Genomic DNA, 18,873 nt, shown 5'->3' on the forward strand with positions numbered 1-18,873 from the left:
GGTTCCGATTGTCGAGGCCGATTCTGAGTATCGAATTCGATTGCCAAGGCCGATTGTCGAGACCTACATGATGTATATGTGACCCGTAATTGAGGGTCATTGTGATATGTATTAAGCCTATGATACATGGTCCATTTGATGTATTCAAGACCCATGTGTAGGGCCCACATGTCCTGTATTTGAGGCCCATGGGCAAGGCCCATTGTGATGTATTCATGGCCCATGGGCAAGGCCCATTGTGATGTATTGGTGGCCTATGAGCAGGGTCCACCTGTTGTGTATATGTGGCCCTTGGGTAAGACCCATTGTGTTGTATATTAGGCCCTTGTGTGAGGCCGTGGGCCCATTATATGTTTGACTCTATGTAGGCCATTCCTTGGGGGCAATGTTGGTTAAATGTCCATATGGTCGAGGTCGATTATCGATGCTGGTTGTTGATTTCGATTATGAGTATGTGACAAAATAGCATCATGATACATGCCCATACGCATCATCTGCATGTTTGTTATGAGAGGTGGTTGATCATTGCATATGTCATTGAGCATGTTGTTATGAGACTCCCGATGGGTGGAGGTTATCTCACATGAGCACGCGGTATGTGCAGGATCGATGCATGACTAGATTGTATGACTCATGCATCTCGCATTATGATTACTCGTATGCCCTAGCGACATCAGGCCGTAACCTCCACGGCATATCGTGGATGGCCAAATAGGATACCGGAAATATTTGGTTCTAGCATACGGGCGCCATAGATGTCCCTCGGGTGAAAATCCCTAAACCTCCGTGGCCAGGAGACGCCCCAACGTCCGAGACCGAGTGGATACATGAGCGCCCGAGTGCCGAATACCGGGAGGCCGCGTCTCCCACCGTGTCGTAGTCGGTTGGGAGGGTGTGGCCTTACTCGCCCGAGGGTAGGGGGCAATACTAGGCCGAGTTTGACCGGCTCGTGAATGAGTCCGCTATTGACGTCCCCGGATAGGTATTGGCGGACTATTGGCAAGGCGGATAGTGAAGTTTCTTATACTCACTTGGACTATGCGGGTGGGAGAGCGGCGGTGCCATTTGGAGTGTACTAAACCCGGTGACGATCCTATAGATGAACTGTACTGATATGTGGATTTAGTGAGTAGGAGTTGCATACTCATTCATGCATTCATTCATTCACTATCCACTAGGGTTGGTGGTGCGCAACTATTTGTTACGAGTGCTTTCGCAATGGCCAGGATTTCGGTTGGGGCGCGCGACTAACCTGAGATCAGGAGTTTACCACATTGAGTCTAACTATCCAAATTTAGGTATGGGACTGGTTTGGATAGAAGTCTCTTGTGATGGACCCCATAGCCTGCGATACTACGTACTATCATCCCGACTTCACACTCCAGTATGGTCATTCCATTCACACCGCATATTGCTGAACATTCGCGGCATATGGCATTTTGGGTTATTGTGTCTCTATATTTATATAGTTTAGGTACGGTTGACGCTATTTGTGTTACTCATCAAGAATGTATATTGTATTGTATCCTCTGCATCTGATATTTGGCTATCTATGATTCTTCATTTGCATAGTAGTTCTATATTGCATATGCTGACATTGATTGACTCATGGATTTGTCCGTATTTTCGCTTACTCTGTTATCGTATGATCTTATCAATATTTCTGCTTATTCCGATATTGTATGATTTATGGATTACCGGTATTTCTGGTCTTATATGATGATGTCATTATGTTGAATACTTGGCACTTACCTTGTACACACTTACACCACCCTCTAAGCTTTCTATAAGCTTATGCACGATAGATGCGTGCAGGTGATGTTAGGTTGCAGCAGTGTTGAGCTTGGAGCGTGCGGCGGTCTTCTGGAGCTTGGTTTTTAATTATGTATTTCCTTTCAGCATTGTACCCAAATGATTATATTAGTGGATATGTGATGATGATGTTGCCTTTGTGAATTGGGTAATCTTGTGGTTATGCTTATTACGAGTTAAATGTATATACAAAAAAAAACCTCCTTGTAGGACCCCAGGATCGGAATCTGGCGTATGGACGCTAGGAGCCGAGAATGGGGTACTACGGAGGCTGTCAGCACCGGATTCGGCAACATGGTTCAAGGGAAAGTCTCTAGTTGGTGGTACGATACAACTGGCACAGTATATGTATGCTATGATAGATTTGCCTGCAAAACCTATAAAGATGTGACCAATGACTCATAGGTCCAAAAAAGGAATGAAGGACGGTCGAAGGTCGTCGACAAATGAATTGTGGAACTTATGTTTATCTTTGGAAAGAAGACAATCTTAACCAATGTACTACACATCTTAGACATGAGAAGAAACTTAGTTTCATGGGATCTTTTGGGCAAACCTGGAATAATGGTTGTATATGAGTTTGACAAGTTGATCTTGTCCAAAAATGAGAATTATGTCTGGAAATGGTATGCTTGTAATATGATGATTAAGTTCTCGTTGAATAATTTTTATTTTTTATTTTTGCTTATATGGTTGAATCTGTATTCTTATGGCATGGTAGGTTAGCGCATGTAGGCTATAACACCATAAGACTCATGGTTAAGAATGACTTAATCTTATATAATGAAAGTGAAAACGATAAATGTGAAATGTGCATACATTCTAAGATGATCTAAGAAACCATTCCCTAGTGTTGAGAGATCATCTAAAATGTTGAACATAGTGCACACTGGTGTAAAAATAACTCGCATATACCACAAGAGTTGAGGAAAATATTGCAATTGTTCTTGGATTTTTCGCAGTATTACGAGTAATCAATTGCAACCCTTTCATCTGGAATGTCATTGAATTTGAAAAGCACCCAAACTTATAAGCTATAAAGAAGTCTTTGCGAGAAATAGGGTGATATGGAGCACCGATGTCAACAACCCAATCTGTATCTTAACAAATGAGATTGAGACATGCGTGTTCACAAATTGAGAAGATAATAACATTACCGTTTAAGAAAAATGCAGTTGTGTCCTTCTTTTCTTAATTTTCCTTCACTTTATCTTTCTCCTTCTCCTTTTTGGGCTTTCGACAGTCATTTTGATAGTGGCCCAGCTTGCCACAATTATAGTAGTTAACACCATTTCTTGACTTCGTTTTGACCATTAACTTCTCACGGTAGTTTGGCTTTCTACATTTTCTTCTCCTCTAATTTATTATTATTACTATTTTTTTGTGATAAGTGCCTTTGATTTTTGTCTTGTTTCTTCATTCAATAAACTACTTATTACTTCGCTCATTATAACAACTCCATCTGGAGCAAAGTTACTTAGAGACATCACTTAGGTCTCCTAACTGTCAAGTAAAAAGCTGAGAAGTAACAAGGGATGTAACTTATCATCTATCACCATTTTCATAGAAGAGAGCTGATACACAATATTTTGAATTTCATTCAAATGCTCCACAATTGAGCTTCCTTCTTTATATTTCAAATTCACGAGTTTCCTAATCATGAAAGCCTTGTTGCTCGCGGTCTTTCTCTCATATAGCCCTTCCAATTTCTTCCAAAGTGATTATGTCAGAGTTTCTATATGCACATGATGAAAGACACCATTATCTAACCATTGCTGAATAAAAACAACAGCCTTCTGATCTAGTTTCTTCTATTTGTCATCGATCATATGTTTCGATTTTTCCCCAACACCTTCAAGGGTATGTATGAGTCCTTGCAATACAATAAATCTTCTATCTTCGTTTTCCCAATCATTATTATTTTTCCATTCAAACTAATCATTTGACCCGTGCTTATCTCCATGATCCACATGAAATAATTATAACCAAACCCGAAGCTATGATAACACTTATTAGGAAACCATACACCTTTCCTTTCAATGTGTAAATCAATGAGATTAACAATATAAAATATTTAAAGGATGAAAATCACTTGTAAGACCCGTATCTTAGTCCGTACCGTTTCATAGGTTTCCGCGATCTTCCTGGTCGAATTTCGGCAACCCTCAACCTGTATCCAACATTTGCACAAGATCCTAAGACGAGTCCTGCAAACCAGAGTCGACTCGACCCGAGACTTGTACCATAGCGACCGCGCCGTCGCCGCATCTCGTGCGCCGAGGCGATACCCAGGCCAGAAGATGTGGGCTTATGTTCAGTTCAAGGAAAACGCCGTGTGTTGCAAAACCCAAGAGAATCTCTACAACATGTTACCTCAATCCATCAATCAATCCCATCAAGGGTCAAGTATATGTCAAGTACACCATCACCTCACACCCATCTCCAAGCAACCCTAAAAGTCAAAAAGCTCTTACACACCCCATGCCTTTCTTACACCATCTACCCTTAAAGTCAAAAAGGTCTTACACCCATCACTCACCACATCCATCACCCATCTCTCTCTCTCTCTCTCTCTCTCTCTCTCTACAACCCTCTCTCTCATTTCTTAAATCACTTTCCAAGCAAGAGAAGCATCACACGTCTAAGCTCTCCCAAACCTCCATGAGAGAGCTTTATGTGTGGCCCACTTCTTATCCTCTCATCTCCCATCTCAATCATCAAAACTCCATCATCTTCCGTTGGAATCGAAGCTAAGGAGCAAAGGAAGCCAAGAGAGCAAAAAGAAGAAGACGGTGGGTGATCTTGGACCCACATTCTTTTTTTTTTTTATATTTAAGGGTCCACTTGTTGTACGACCCACTTGATGTATGTATTATTCAAGGGAGGGCCCAATAGTGGCGCGGTCCCTCCCCTACATGTCCCTTTCTCTCTTTCTCTCTTTCTCTCTTCCCATGATCAATGGCCCACCTATGATGTGTGTATTTTATCCATGCCGTCAGCCAAGTGGGCCACTTTGATCCCGATTCGGGGTCTGTATGAACGGACAGTCACACAGGCTCGGATGAAAGGGAACAATAAATATCGGCTTGATCCAATTCTAGTGGCCCACCGTGTGGGACCACCATGATGTAGGTGCAATCGTCTAGCACCGTCCGGATTGCTGGATGTGGCTGGACACTGGATATAATGTATATTATATAAGGTATATATATTATAATATATTATATTATATGAGATGATAATATATATATATATACATATATATATGTATGCTGTATGTGTGGGCCCCATGCGGGACTCACCTGTTTTGGGAATGGACGGCTGCTGTAATGACGTTCCCTAGCAACGTGGGACCCACCTTAATATATGTTGTATATTCCCACCGTCCATGGCTTAGGACGGTGGGTCTGATCATGGGGTATGTGTTATATACACACCGTCCATCCAATTCAGCTGGGCCGTCCATGTGTTGGACGGCTAGCAGCAGGACGCTGTATCCTTGACATCAACAAGTTCTGTGGGTCCCACGTGAGATCCAGACTGTCCAGATAGTGGGACCTAGATCCACAGCTCAAATGGTTGACAGATTGAAAGAAACCTCATTTCAACGTTGAGGTCTTAGCATTGATTCCCTAGTACGGGTGGCTGCCAATGAAGTGTGAGCTGATGGTGGGACCCAGATCCATAGCTCAAGAGGTAGTCTGGGTGAAAGATACCTCGTTTCAACGCTGAGGTCAGTGGGGTCCATGGGACCCATCTATGCCGTTCATCCATTAAGGTGGGCCACACCATCATGTATGTGTTGTGTCCACCGTCCTTGGATGGTGGGACCCATCACACGTGTGAGGATACCCCCCTCCCCTATCCAGGCCATCCAAGCCTGGACGTTGATATATATTTTATATATTATAATATATATATATATATATATATTATATTATATTATATATACTATATGTTATATTATATATATTGATGATGGTGGGCCCTACGTGGGACCCACCTTTGCCTTCCTGTGCAGTAAGTTGCACGTACAACAACTATGTGGCTGCTCCTCTTGACAGCAGCAAACCCACAGGCCCCACATGATGTATGTGTCTTATTTACACCGTCCATTATTTTGACGGTGGGGCCCGCCATGATGCATACGTTGTATCCAAACTGTCATCCAAACCGTCCAACCATATCGAGATATCATTTTCATGACATGGACAAAAGGATGGGTTAGATCTAAAGTTCAAGTGGACCCCACCATTTAAATAGTGGACCGTGACATCCACCGTTCAAACTCCTAAGGGCCACGGTAGTTTCCAATTAAGTTGATAATTGTTTTCATTTTATCTATCTCTATGATAACTTATGAATAGGTTGGATCTCAAATACATAAGGGTGGGCCCGATTTGATATGCATTTGGCCCATTCGATCGACCCATTTGATTCGGCCCATTTGAATCGGCCCATTTGATGTATATGAAGTCCAATGCGATGTGTGTGAGGCCTATGAGCGAGGCCCAATGTAATGTATGTGTGTGGCCGTTACATTGTTTATGAATTCCTTATGTAGGCCACTCCTTAGGAGCAATGTTAGTTAAATGTCCACATTGAGGGGCAATGATGGTTAGATGTCCTCATTGTGACCTTCCCTTAGGCCTTGTTAGGCCTATTCCCTTCATGGGTTAACTCAAATAAGTGGGCCCCATTTGCCGTACACGGATGACTCCATGTTACCGGATTTGATATAACCATGGCCGAGTGTCGATTTTTATACTATGGTTGATCGCTGATCATCTATGGACCCCGCCTTGCTTATATATGCTGATTGTCGGTGTCGATTATCGATGCCGATTATCGACCATGATATCGATGCTGATTATTGGTGCCGATTATCGAGGTCGACGCCGGCTATCGATACCGATTATGAGTATGTGACAACATAACATCATGATATATGCCCATGCGCATCATCTGTATGCTTGTGATGAAATGAGTGACTGATCATAGCAGACGCCTTCGGGTAGATTGTTTATAGGCTCCCGGATGGGCGGAGTTGCCTACATGAGCACGCAGTATGCACAGGATTGCTGCATGACTGGATAATGTGATTCATGCATTTCACATTGTGTGACATGGTTACTGTACGCCCTAGCGACAACAAGGTCGTAGCTTCTACAGGCATATCGTGTTTGATAGGATTGGATACCGAAAATCTTGTTCTACATGGGGTGTTATAGATATCCCTGGGTGAAAGTCTCTAAACTCTTATGGTACCAAGAGGTTGCTCTAACGTCTAGACCGAGTGGGTGTATGAGCGCCGAGTGCCGATTACCAGAAGACCGCACTTTCCACTATGTTGTGGTCGATTGGAAGGGGATGCGGCCTTATCTGCCCGAGAGGAGGGGGCAAAGCTAGGCTGAGTCTGACCAGCTCGAGGAATGGGTCCGCTATCGACGAGCCGAGCCCAATATTGGCAGGCGGATGGTGAGGTCTCTTCCACTCACCTTATTGTGTACGATGGGGTGATAATCTGGTTGGAGTGTACTAGACCCCGGTTATATTCCAAAGTTGAACTGTATTGATATGTGGACTTAGATGAGGATTTGTATGCTTAAGTTGCATCTTGCATCGCATGGCCTTGGTATGGCCGACATCATTCATGCCTTGCATCGCATACCTTGGTACGGCTAATGGTATTTATGGATTCATCAGCATATTCCATATTGCTCTAATACTGCATAATTACATTACTACCTTACGCACACACTTTCACCACCCTCTAAGCTTTCCATAAGCTTATGTATAGCCATTGCGTGCAGGTGATGTTGGATTACAGCAGCGCTGCGGCTAGAGCATGTAGCAGATCATTTTGGAGCTTTTGTCTATCATCATTGTATTTTCCTTTACGCACACTGTACTTATAAATTTTTTATCATAGTGAAAATGTGATGGAGTTTTTGGTTGTTGTTTGTGGGTTATGCCTTTGGTTATGCTTATTACAAATCAAACTGATATTGAAAAATCCTCCTCGTAGCATCTCAGGATCGGAACCTGGCGAATGGGTGCCGGGAGTCGAGAATGAGGTACTAAGGCTGTCAGCGCCGGATTCGGCAATCGAAAATTTTGTAAGCCTGGTCTCCGAGTTTGGGGCGTGACAGAAGTTGGTATCAGAGCATAACTTGGAAATAACTAAGAACAACATTACATGTCTGCTATGAGTTTAGAATGACTAAGTCTTGAAGTTCGGATAACTTAGCAATTTTTTTGTTACAAACCCTTAACGTACGTGCCTTCAAGAGTTTTTAAAGTTGATAGGTGCCTTTGCCTTTTCCTATAAGACATAATGCCCACGAGAGTGACCCAATTGACTCCCACACCACCACCTGAGACTCCCGCACCACCACCTGAGACTCCCGCCCTACCACCTACGATCCTCACTCCATCACCAGAGATTCCGACTCCCCAGCCTGAGGATGCCGTTCCTCTATTAAAGGCTGGTGCGGATCCGACCGTACCCGTGAGTGCCTCTCAGTTACAGTAGATGTTGCATGCTGTGACGGCCGCCCTTCAGGGGAAGGGCAGGCACCCTGTCGTTTCGCCAGCCCAGGCAGAGTAAGAGTGCTCGAGTGCCCTCATTCGAGAGTTTCGACGGCTCGATCCCTCGCGTTTTCAGGGCGAGCCAGACTCGACTGTAGCCGAGAGATGACGCTCCGATGAGGAGAAGATATTTGATCCGATGGGATGTACGACCGAGCGACGAGTCCGATAAACAGTATTTCTCCTCCATGGTGAGGCTGAGCACTGGTGGACATCAGTCTCCCGAGCAGCAGACACCAATTTTGTGTGGACCTAGGAGGATTTTGTGGATCGGTTTGACCGACAGTATTTTCCTGATCACATCCGACGACAGCGAGCATTGGAGTTCGAGGCCCTGATGCAAGGTGATATGACAGTGGCTTAGTATGTGGCTCGTTTTGTAGTGTTGTCTAGATTTACACCATATTTGGTAGATGATGAGGAGCGAAGAGCCCGCCGATTCGAAGACGGCTTACGTTACGGTCTTCGAGGTCGTGTTATTGGGCATGAGCTCCCGACTTTTGAGGAGGTGGTATGGAAGGCCCAGATTTATGAGGCTGAGTGGGCCGGTTATTAGTCTGATTGCGGTCAGAGGAGAGACTGGAAGAGGCAGACTCCTTCCAATGATTCCCAGCAGCGTCGACCACAGTAAAGGTGCACAGGCCGCCCAGCCTTCCGGGCGCCAGCAACACCTCTAACACCACCTCCGAGGCAGTTCACTGGCATATGTTTTGGGTGCGGTGCGACGGGGCACCGTATGTGGGAGTGTCCCCGCCCCAAGCAGCAGCAGCAGCTGAGAGGTTTACAGCAGCCTCCACCACAGCAGCAGTAGAGACCCCCACAGTAGCAGCGACAGTAGCCCACACCACCGAGGCCACCTCAGCAGCAGCATCAACACTAGCCTCTGAGGCCGCAGCAGCAAAGATAGCAGTTTCGACTGCCTCAGCGACCCCAGCAGCAGTAATACACTTATAGGGGACATGCACCCCCCAACCGGCTTAGGTTAGGTTTTACGCGGCTCAGCAGGATCCACAGTCATCTGAGGGGTCATCAAGGGTATGCTTTTGGTCTCTGCATGCATTGCACGTGTGTTGTTTGATTCTGGTGCATCGCATTCTTTTGTGGCCGAGAGTTTCTATCGATCTACTGGTTTACCGTTGGAGTCTGCTAGTGAGGGTTTGTCAGTATCGACTCCCTTAGGAAAGACTGCAGTGTTGGACTGATTTTTCTTGTCTTGCCCCGTTCTACTTGGGGATATCTTTTTACCGGCAGATCTGTTTGTATTGTCGATGTCTGAGTACCACGCCATATTGGATTGCTCCGTGAGAACGGTCACGTTTTGTATACTGGCTTGCCGCAGTTCCAGTTCATTGCTGAGCCCAGAGGAGAGCCGTTGTCTTGTATGATGTCGTGTGCCATAGAGGAGCCCATAGTGGCGAGCATCGACCAGTTGTCTGTGGTTTACGATTTTCTCGATGTGTTCCAGGAGATTCCGGGATTACTGCCTCGCAGATACACCGAGTTTCAGATTGATCTCGTGCCCGGTACCGCACCTATTTCGAAGGCCCCGTATAGTATGACACCGTTAGAGTTGCGGGAACTGCAGAAGCAGTCGGATGAGTTACGCGAGTTAGGCTTTATCCGTCCGAGCAGTTCGCTTGGGGAGCACCGGTACTCTTCGTGAAGAAGAAGGATGGCTTGTTGAGGCTCTGCGTGGACTATCGCGAGCTCGACAAGGTCACGATAAAAAATAAGTATCCGCTCCCGAGGATTGACGATTTATTTGATCAACTGCAGGGTGCACAGTTCTTTTCAAAGATTGACCTGCGTTCCAGTTATCATCAGATTCGGGTCGGAGAGGAGGACATTCCGAAGACGGCTTTCAGGACGCGTTATGGTTATTTTGAGTTTCAGGTCATATCCTTCGGACTGACCAATGCACTCGCGGTCTTCATACAGTTGATGAACGAGGTCTTCCGACCTTATCTCGATCAGTTTATTGTAGTCTTCATCGACGACATTCTGATCTATTCGAGGACCCGTGAGAAGCACGAGCAGCATTTGGAAGTTGCATTGCAGGCCCTCCCCGCACACCAGCTGTATCGAAGCTGAAGAAGTGCGAGTTTTGGCATGAGGAGGTGAAATTCTTCGTCACGTGGTGATGAGGGAAGGTATCGCAGTGGACCCCTCGAAGGTCGAGGCAGTGCGTCAGTGTGACCATCCCACGAACGCATCTGAGATCCGCAGCTTCCTTGGTTTGGCTGGCTACTACTGACGTTTCATTGAGGGCTTCTCCCGTATCGCAGCCCCATTGACCAGGTTGACTCGGAAGGGCGCATAGTTTGTTTGGGGCGACGCATGTGAGTAGGTATTCATAGAGCTGAAGGACCGTCTGATGTCCACCCATGTCCTCACTCTTCTCACTGGGAGTGATGGATTTGTTGTATTTACTGATGCCTCACATATTGGCTTAGGTGTTGTCCTGATGCAGCACGGGAGGCTAGTAACCTTTGCGTCTCATCAGCTTGAGGTCCATGAATAGAACTACCCTACGCATGATTTAGAACTGACAGCATTGTCTTCGCACTAAAGGTGTGGAGGCACTATCTCTATGGGGTTAGGTTCGAGCTCTTTTCTGACTACAAGAGTTTAAAGTACCTCTTCTCGTAGTCTGAGTTGAACATGAGACAAATGCCCTGGATGGAGTTCCTGAAGAACTATGATTTCGATCTTCAGTACCACCGGACAAGGCTAACGTGGTGGCAGACGCCCCCAGCCGTCAGCCACGAGGCCTAGTAGTGCATATGATGATTCAGGAGTGGCGGATGCTTGAGGATATAGTAGAGTATGATTTTAAGTTCAGCCTACAGTCTTCTATCGTACAGTTATCGAGCCTGTCACTTCAACCCTCTCTTGTCACAAGGGTGATCGAGGCTCAGCAGGCTGATGAGTCGTTGCAGAGTTATATGGCTGAGGCGGCATCTGAGAGTCAGTCAAATTAGCAGATTGGTACAGACGGTGGGCTTCGCTTCAGAGACGGATTATGTGTCCCGGATATTCCTGAGTTACGCAGAGATCTTATGACCGAGGCACCTCGATCGCGGTTTTCTATCCACCCTGGCTCGACGAAGATGTACCATGACATGAGGCGACAATATTTTTTGGCGGGGATGAAGCGCCAGATCGCCAGTTTTGTGGCCGAGTGTGACACGTGCCAACGTGTCAAGGCCGATCATCAAAGACCCCCTGGTTTATTGTAGCCGTTGCGTGTCTCGATGTGGAAATAGGAGCGCGTGTCGACAGATTTCATTATGGGCTTGCCAAGACTCAGCGCGGTCATGACGCCATCTGGGTTGTCGTTGATCGTTTGACGAAGTCGGCACATTTTTTTTGCGATTCATGCGACTTGACCTTTGGACCGGCTTGCGAGGTTATTCATTGAGAAGATTATGAGACTGCACTGCGTTCCAGTCTCGATCGTTTCTGACCGAGACCCGAGGTTCACGTCTCAGTTTTGGGGGAGCTTCCAGAGAGCGATGGGGACTGATTTGCAGCTCAGCATCGCATACCATCCGCGGACCAATGGCCAGACCAAAAGGGTCAACTAGATCCTTGAGGATATCCTTCGGGCCTACGCAATTAATTTCGGGGGTAACTGGGATAAGCATCTGCGATTGGCTGAGTTTGTGTACAACAATAGCTATCAGGCGGCCATCGAATGGCTCCTTTTGAGGCACTATATGGCAGACCATGCAGATCACCGAGTTGTTGGACGGAGGTTGGAGAGCGCCGTCTCCTAGGTCCCGAGCTTGTGCAGCAGACATCAGAGGCTATCGATATCATCAGGCAGAGGATGCGCACAACTCAGAGCCGGCAGAAGAGTTTTGCTAACCGCCGGCGTCGTCCCTTAGAGTTTGATGCATGAGACCATGTGTATCTCAAGGTCTCACTCATGAAAGACGTAGTTCAATTTGGAGTGAAAGACAAGCTTGCCCCAAGATTCATAGGACCTTTTGAGATCACTGGGCGCGTTGGCGCCGTAGCCTATCGGCTTGCCTTACCATCTCAGTTGTCTGGCGTCCACAACGTTTTCCATGTCTCTATGTTGAGGAAGTGTGGGTCAGACATCGTTCCTGTTATTGATTGACAGCCATTAGAGATTCGTGAAGATCCTTCCTATATTGAGCAGCCGGTTCGTATCCTTGATCGGAAGGAGCAGGTCCTCCGGACCAAGGTCATTTCGTTGAAGAAGGTTCAGTGGGGTCACCATTCTATTGAGGAGGCTTCTTAGGAGCGCGAGACCGAGATTCGAGAGCGCTATCCCCGTCTCTTTGATGATTGATTGTGTTATATTTTATATGTTATCTTTAATTTTATACGATGATCTTATGTTTCTTCTTCCTCATAAGTTATGCCTAGTTGGGATGATTGTGTAAATTTCGAAGATGAAATTTTTATTAGGAGGGGAGAGTTGTAAGACCCGTATCTTAATCCGTACCGTTTCGTAGGCTTTCGCGATCTTCCCGGTCGAATTTCGGCAACCCTCGACCGGTATCCAATGTTTGCGCACGATCCTAAGACGAGTCCTCTCAACCTGAGTCGACTCAACCCGAGACTTGTACCCTAGCAACCGCATCGTCACTGCGGTTCCGATGCCGCGTCTTGCGCACTGAGGTGATGCCCAGGCCGGGAGATGTGGGCCCGCATTCAGTTCGAGAAAAACGCCGCGCGTTACAAAACCCAAGAGAATCTCTACAACATGTCACCTCAATCCATCAATCAATCCCATCAAGGGTCAAGTACATGTCAAGTACACCATCACCTCACACCCATCCCCAAGCAACCCCAAAAGTCAAAAGCTCTTACACACCCGATTCTTTTCTTACACCATCTACCCCTAAAGTGAAAAAGGTCTTACACCCATCACTCACCACATCCATCACCCATCTCTCTCTCTCTCTCTACAACCCTCTCTCTTATTTCTTAAATCATTTTCCAAGCAAGAGAAGCATCACACATCTAAGCTCTCCCAAACCTCCACGAGAGAGTTTTGTGTGTGGCCCACTTCTTACGCTCTCAACTCCCATCTCAACCATCAAAACTCCATCATCTTCCGTTAGAATCGAAGCTAAGGAGCAAAGGAAGCCAAGGGAGCAAGAAGAAGAAGACGGTGGGTGATCTTGGACCCACATTCTTATTTTTTTTTAAAATTTAAGGGTCTACTTGTTGTAGGACCCACTTGATGTATGTATTATTCAAGGGAGGGCCCAATAGTGGCAGGGTCCCTCCCTCTGACATTGCTGATGCCTCTCTTTCTCTTTCTCTCTCTCTCTCTCTCTCTCTCTCTCTCTCTTCCTATGATCAACGGCCCACCTCTGTTGTGTGTATTTTACCCATGCCGCCCAATAAGTGGGCCACTTTGAACTTGATTCGGGGTCCGCATGACCGAACGGTCACACAGGCCCGGATGGAAGGGAAAATTAAATATCGGCTTGATCCAATTCTAGTGGCCCACTATGTGGGACCACCATGATGTAGGTGCAATCGTCCAGCACCGTCCGGATCACTGGACAGTGGCTGGACGCTGGATATAATGTATATTATAGAAGGTATGTATATATTATAATATATTATATTATATGAGATGATAATATACATATATATATATATATGTATGTATGTGTGTGTGTGTGTGTGTATATATATATATATGTATATATATATATATATGTATGTATGTATGTATGCTGTACGTGTGGGCCCCCATGTGGGACCCACCTGTTTTGGGAATGGACGGCTGTTGTAATGACGTTGCCTAGCAACGTGGGACCCACCTTAATATATGTTGTATATTCCCACCGTCCATAGCCTAGGACGGTGGGTCTGATCTTGGGGTGTGTGTTATATACACGATGCTACATCCTTGACGTCAGCAAGTTCTGTGGGTCCCACGTGAGATCCAGACCGTTCAGATAGTGGAACCCAGATCCACGGCTCAAATGGTAGACAGAATGAAAGAAACCTCATTTCAACGCTGAGGTCTTGGCATTGATTCCCTAGTACGAGTGGCTGCCAATGAAGTGTGAGTTGACGGTGGGACCCAGATCCATAGCTCAAGAGGTAGACTGGGTGAAAGATACCTCGTTTCAACGTTGAGGTCAGTGGGGTCCATGGGACCCATCTACGCCGTCCATCCATTGGGGTGGGCCACACCATCATGTATGTGTTGTGTCCACCGTCCTTGGATGGTGGGACCCATCACACATGTGGGGATACCCCCCCTCCCCTGTTGCATGTGACTGTCCAGGCCGTCCAGGCCTGGACGTTGATATATATTTTATATATTATAATATATATATATATATATATTATATTATATTATATTATATATAAGGCCCCACATGATGTATGTGTCTTATTGACACCGTCCATTGTTTTGACGGTGAGGCTCACCATGATGCATACGTTGTATCCAAACTGTCATCCAAACTGTCCAACCATATCGAGATATCATTTTCATGGCATGAGTAAAAGGATGGGTTAGATCTAAAGTTCAAGTGGACCCCACCATTTAAATAGTGGACTGTGACATCCACCGTTCAAACTCCTAAGGGCCAGGTAGTTTCCAATTAAGTTGATAATTGTTTTCATTTCATCTATCTCTATGATAACTTATGAATAGGTCGGATCTCAAATACATAGGGCCCGATTTGATACGCATTTGGCCCATTCGATCGACCCATTTGGTCGGCCCATTTGAATCGGCCCATTGATTCAGCCCATTTGAATCGATACGATGTGTGTGAGGCCTATGAGCGAGGCCCAACGTAATGTATGTGTGTAGCCGTTACATTGTTTATGAATTCCTTATGTAGGCCACTCCTTGGGAGCAATGTTGGTTAGATGTCCATATTGAGGGACAATGATGGTTAGATGTCCTCATTGTGACCTTCCCTTAGGCCTTGTTAGGCCCATTCCCTTCATGGGTTAACCCAAATAAGTGGGCCCCATTCGCCGTACACGGATGACTCCATGTTATCGGATTTGATATAACCACGGCCGAGTGCCGATCTCTATACTATGGTTGATCGGCTGATCATCTATGGACCCTACCTTGCTTATATATGCTAATTGTTGGTGCCGATTATCGATGCTGATTATCGGTGCCGAATATCGAGGCCGACGCCGGCTATCGATACCGATTATGAGTATGTGACAACATAACATCATGATATATGCCCATGCGTATCATCTGTATGCTTGTGATGAAATGAGTGACTGATCATAGCATATGCCTTCGGGCAGATTATTTATGGGCTCCCGGATGGGCGGAGTTGCCCACATGAGCACGCGGTATGCGTAGGATTGCTACATGACTGGATAGTGTGATTAATGCATTTCGCATTGTGTGACATGGTTACTGTACGCCCTAGCGACATCAGGGCCGTAGCCTCTACATGCATATCGTGGTTGACAGGATTGGATACCGAAAATCTTGTTCTACCTGGGGTGCTATAGATATCCCTGGGTGAAAGTCCCTAAACCCTTATAGTATCAGGAGGTTGCTCCAACGTTTAGATCGAGTGGGTGCATGAGCGCCGAGTGCCGATTACCAGAAGGCTGCATTTTTTACTGTGTGGTAGTCGGTTGGAAGGGGATGCAGCCTTACCCGCCCGAGAGGAGGGGGCAAAGCTAGGCTGAGTCTGACCAGCTTGAGGAATAGGTCCGCTATCGATGAGCCGAGCCCAATATTGGCAGGCGGATAGTGAGGTCTCTTCCACTCACCTTATTGCGTGCGATGGGACAACAATCTGGTTGGAGTGTATTAGACCCCGGTTATATTCCAAAGTTGAACTGTATTGATATGTGGACTCAGATGAGGATTTGTATGCTTGAGTTGCATCTTGTATCGCATGGCCTTGGTTTGACTGACGTCATTCATGCTTTGCATCGCATAGCCTTGGTATGGCTAATGGTATTCATAGATTCATCAGTATATTCCGCATTACTCTGATACTGCATAATTACATTACTACCTTGCGCACACACTTTCACCACCCTCTAAGCTTTCTATAAGCTTATGCACGATTGTTGTGTGCAAGTGACGTTGGATCGCAACAGTGCTGAGGCTGGAGGACGTGGCATATCATTTTGGATCTTTTGTTTATCATCATTGTATTTCCCTTTATGCACAATGTACTTATAAATTTTTGATCATAGTGAAAATGTGATGGAGTTTTTGGTTGTTGTTTGTGGGTTATGCCTTTGGTTATGCTTATTATGAATCAAACTGATGTTGAAAAATTCTCCTCGTAGCATCCCAGGATCGGAACCTGGCGAATGGGCGCCAGGAGTCGAGAATGGGGTACTATGGAGGCTGTCGGCACCGGATTCGGCGATCAAAAATTTTGTGAGCCCGGTCTTTGAGTTTGGGGCGTGACATCACTTCTAATGCAAAGAAGCAAATCATCAAACATGTAGGATGCAATAGACACTAAGATTTTTTACGTGGAAAACTCTCCGATGTGAAGGGAAAACCACATGACCTCGTCCAGCACAAATCTACCATACAATCATCAATATATCTCTCTTAGATACCTAATGTACTACAACCAAAGTTGGATTACAAGCAACCAATAAAGAAAATAATTTCTCACAAACTAAGAATTGTAGCTTGAGAAGACGATCTAAGAAACCGGCTTTGTGAATGGACCCTCGGGAACTCGGATGTAAAGATTTCGATAGTAGACGACTCTTGTTCAATCTTTTTTTTACAAAACACATTCTCTCTTCTTCTTTCTCCTCTTTTTCTTCAAAAAAAGAAACCCCGTGTTGCTAGAACTATCTCTCTAAGCAAAAGACCCCATTTTTCTCTCCCTTTAACTTTACTTGACCAAAAGACCAAATGCCCTCATTAGAGCCATGTGCATAAAAAGATTACTTAAGCCACCGATGTGGCTCCCACCTCCTCATGAGAGGGACCCCCAACACTCCCTTGGTCACATACCTTTACCTACAAGTAGGGTTTTCTTTGGGCCGAGCCTGGCTAGGTTCTCTTCCCAACTGACATAAGGCCCAATCCCAACCTATGCCAGCATGGGCCTAGCATAGTAAGCCCAAGCCTAGCTTCAAAAAATTGGTTGGGGACAACCTAGCCGGAAAATTACTAAAATCCCTATTTCCCACTTCGATGTTCCTAACAAAGAAATAGACATTCTACAGGAATGGAACCAATGGCCTACATTTAAGATATAACAGGTTGCCTACCCAAGGTTGGAATAACACACACACACACACACACCCCGTATAAACACATGTACATATAAATTCGGGTCGTGCTGGACTGGGTTGGGCTGCTTTGGGTAATTTCAATATGCATGTGAAGCCCAAGCCAGGCCCACGGGTCAAGCTAGTATGTCCAAGCTAGGCCCATAGCTGGGTTGTGCGGGCTACTCAGCCCATTGCTGACCTTAACTCTCTCTCTTTTTCCTCATATTCAAATTGGACCAGTTTAGCATATTGACAAGTTATAAATTATTCCACGTGAATCCATCTTCAATTACTTAATTGAGCTTATTCTACAAATAAAATCACCATCAGCTTTGTGGCTCTAATGTCATATGGAGAGAGATTGATTTCAAGGTACCCTTAGTAATTCTCTTCTCAAATAGCATAACCAAAACACACTGGCCCAAGATTCACAACCAAAAGAACAATTATAAGGGTGTGTGTTTGGCTGCACCAGATATCATAAAATATCAACCAAATGCAATTGAAAAAAGAAAAATATTTCTTTGTAATGTACATGGTAGAGTGATGTATGAATTGGGACAATCCATCTAGTGGGCCCTGCCATGGACAGGCCATATTTCAAGTAAGTTACGATATCATGAGGTAATATAGTGGGGGTGTGGAGAAAGAGAAGACATCGCCATCTTCTTGTCAGGGGTAGCCCTTACAATTTACAAGTTGAGAGAAATCTCTAAAAGCCAGAGAGAAAATTGATGTTATTGAATGAAGTACTAATTATAAAACATTTGATGCACTTATATGAGAAAAAGAAGTATTTGATTCTTAATTCTTAATCTGACTTGAAATAAGACACTATAACGAGATATTAAAATTTATTAAAAACTTATAAATAATCCTTAGATGACTAAGGAAATGATTTTGGACCACGAACAGACTCTTAAAACCTTAAATATAGAAAAATAAAAATTACTTAAAATAATAATTTTAAAAAACTTAAAATTTTAATTTAATTCTTGAAATGATTGAATTTTATGTGATTGTTTTAGGTCTAACAAATCTTGAGTGTTAGGCCACCGTATAGAGCTCGTCTCTAGCTTTCTAACAGTATGTTAAATGTGTGAAATGGATAACTAATAGTGAAGTTATGGTCATTAGAAGCTTTAATACAAATATAAACTTTTTTTTTTTGACTAATCCGAGTCTCTCCCTCCTAAATGGATTTATGCGATCTCAGCCCTC

This window comes from Magnolia sinica, chromosome 3, assembly GCF_029962835.1.
Source record: "Magnolia sinica isolate HGM2019 chromosome 3, MsV1, whole genome shotgun sequence".
Taxonomy (NCBI): domain Eukaryota; kingdom Viridiplantae; phylum Streptophyta; class Magnoliopsida; order Magnoliales; family Magnoliaceae; genus Magnolia; species Magnolia sinica.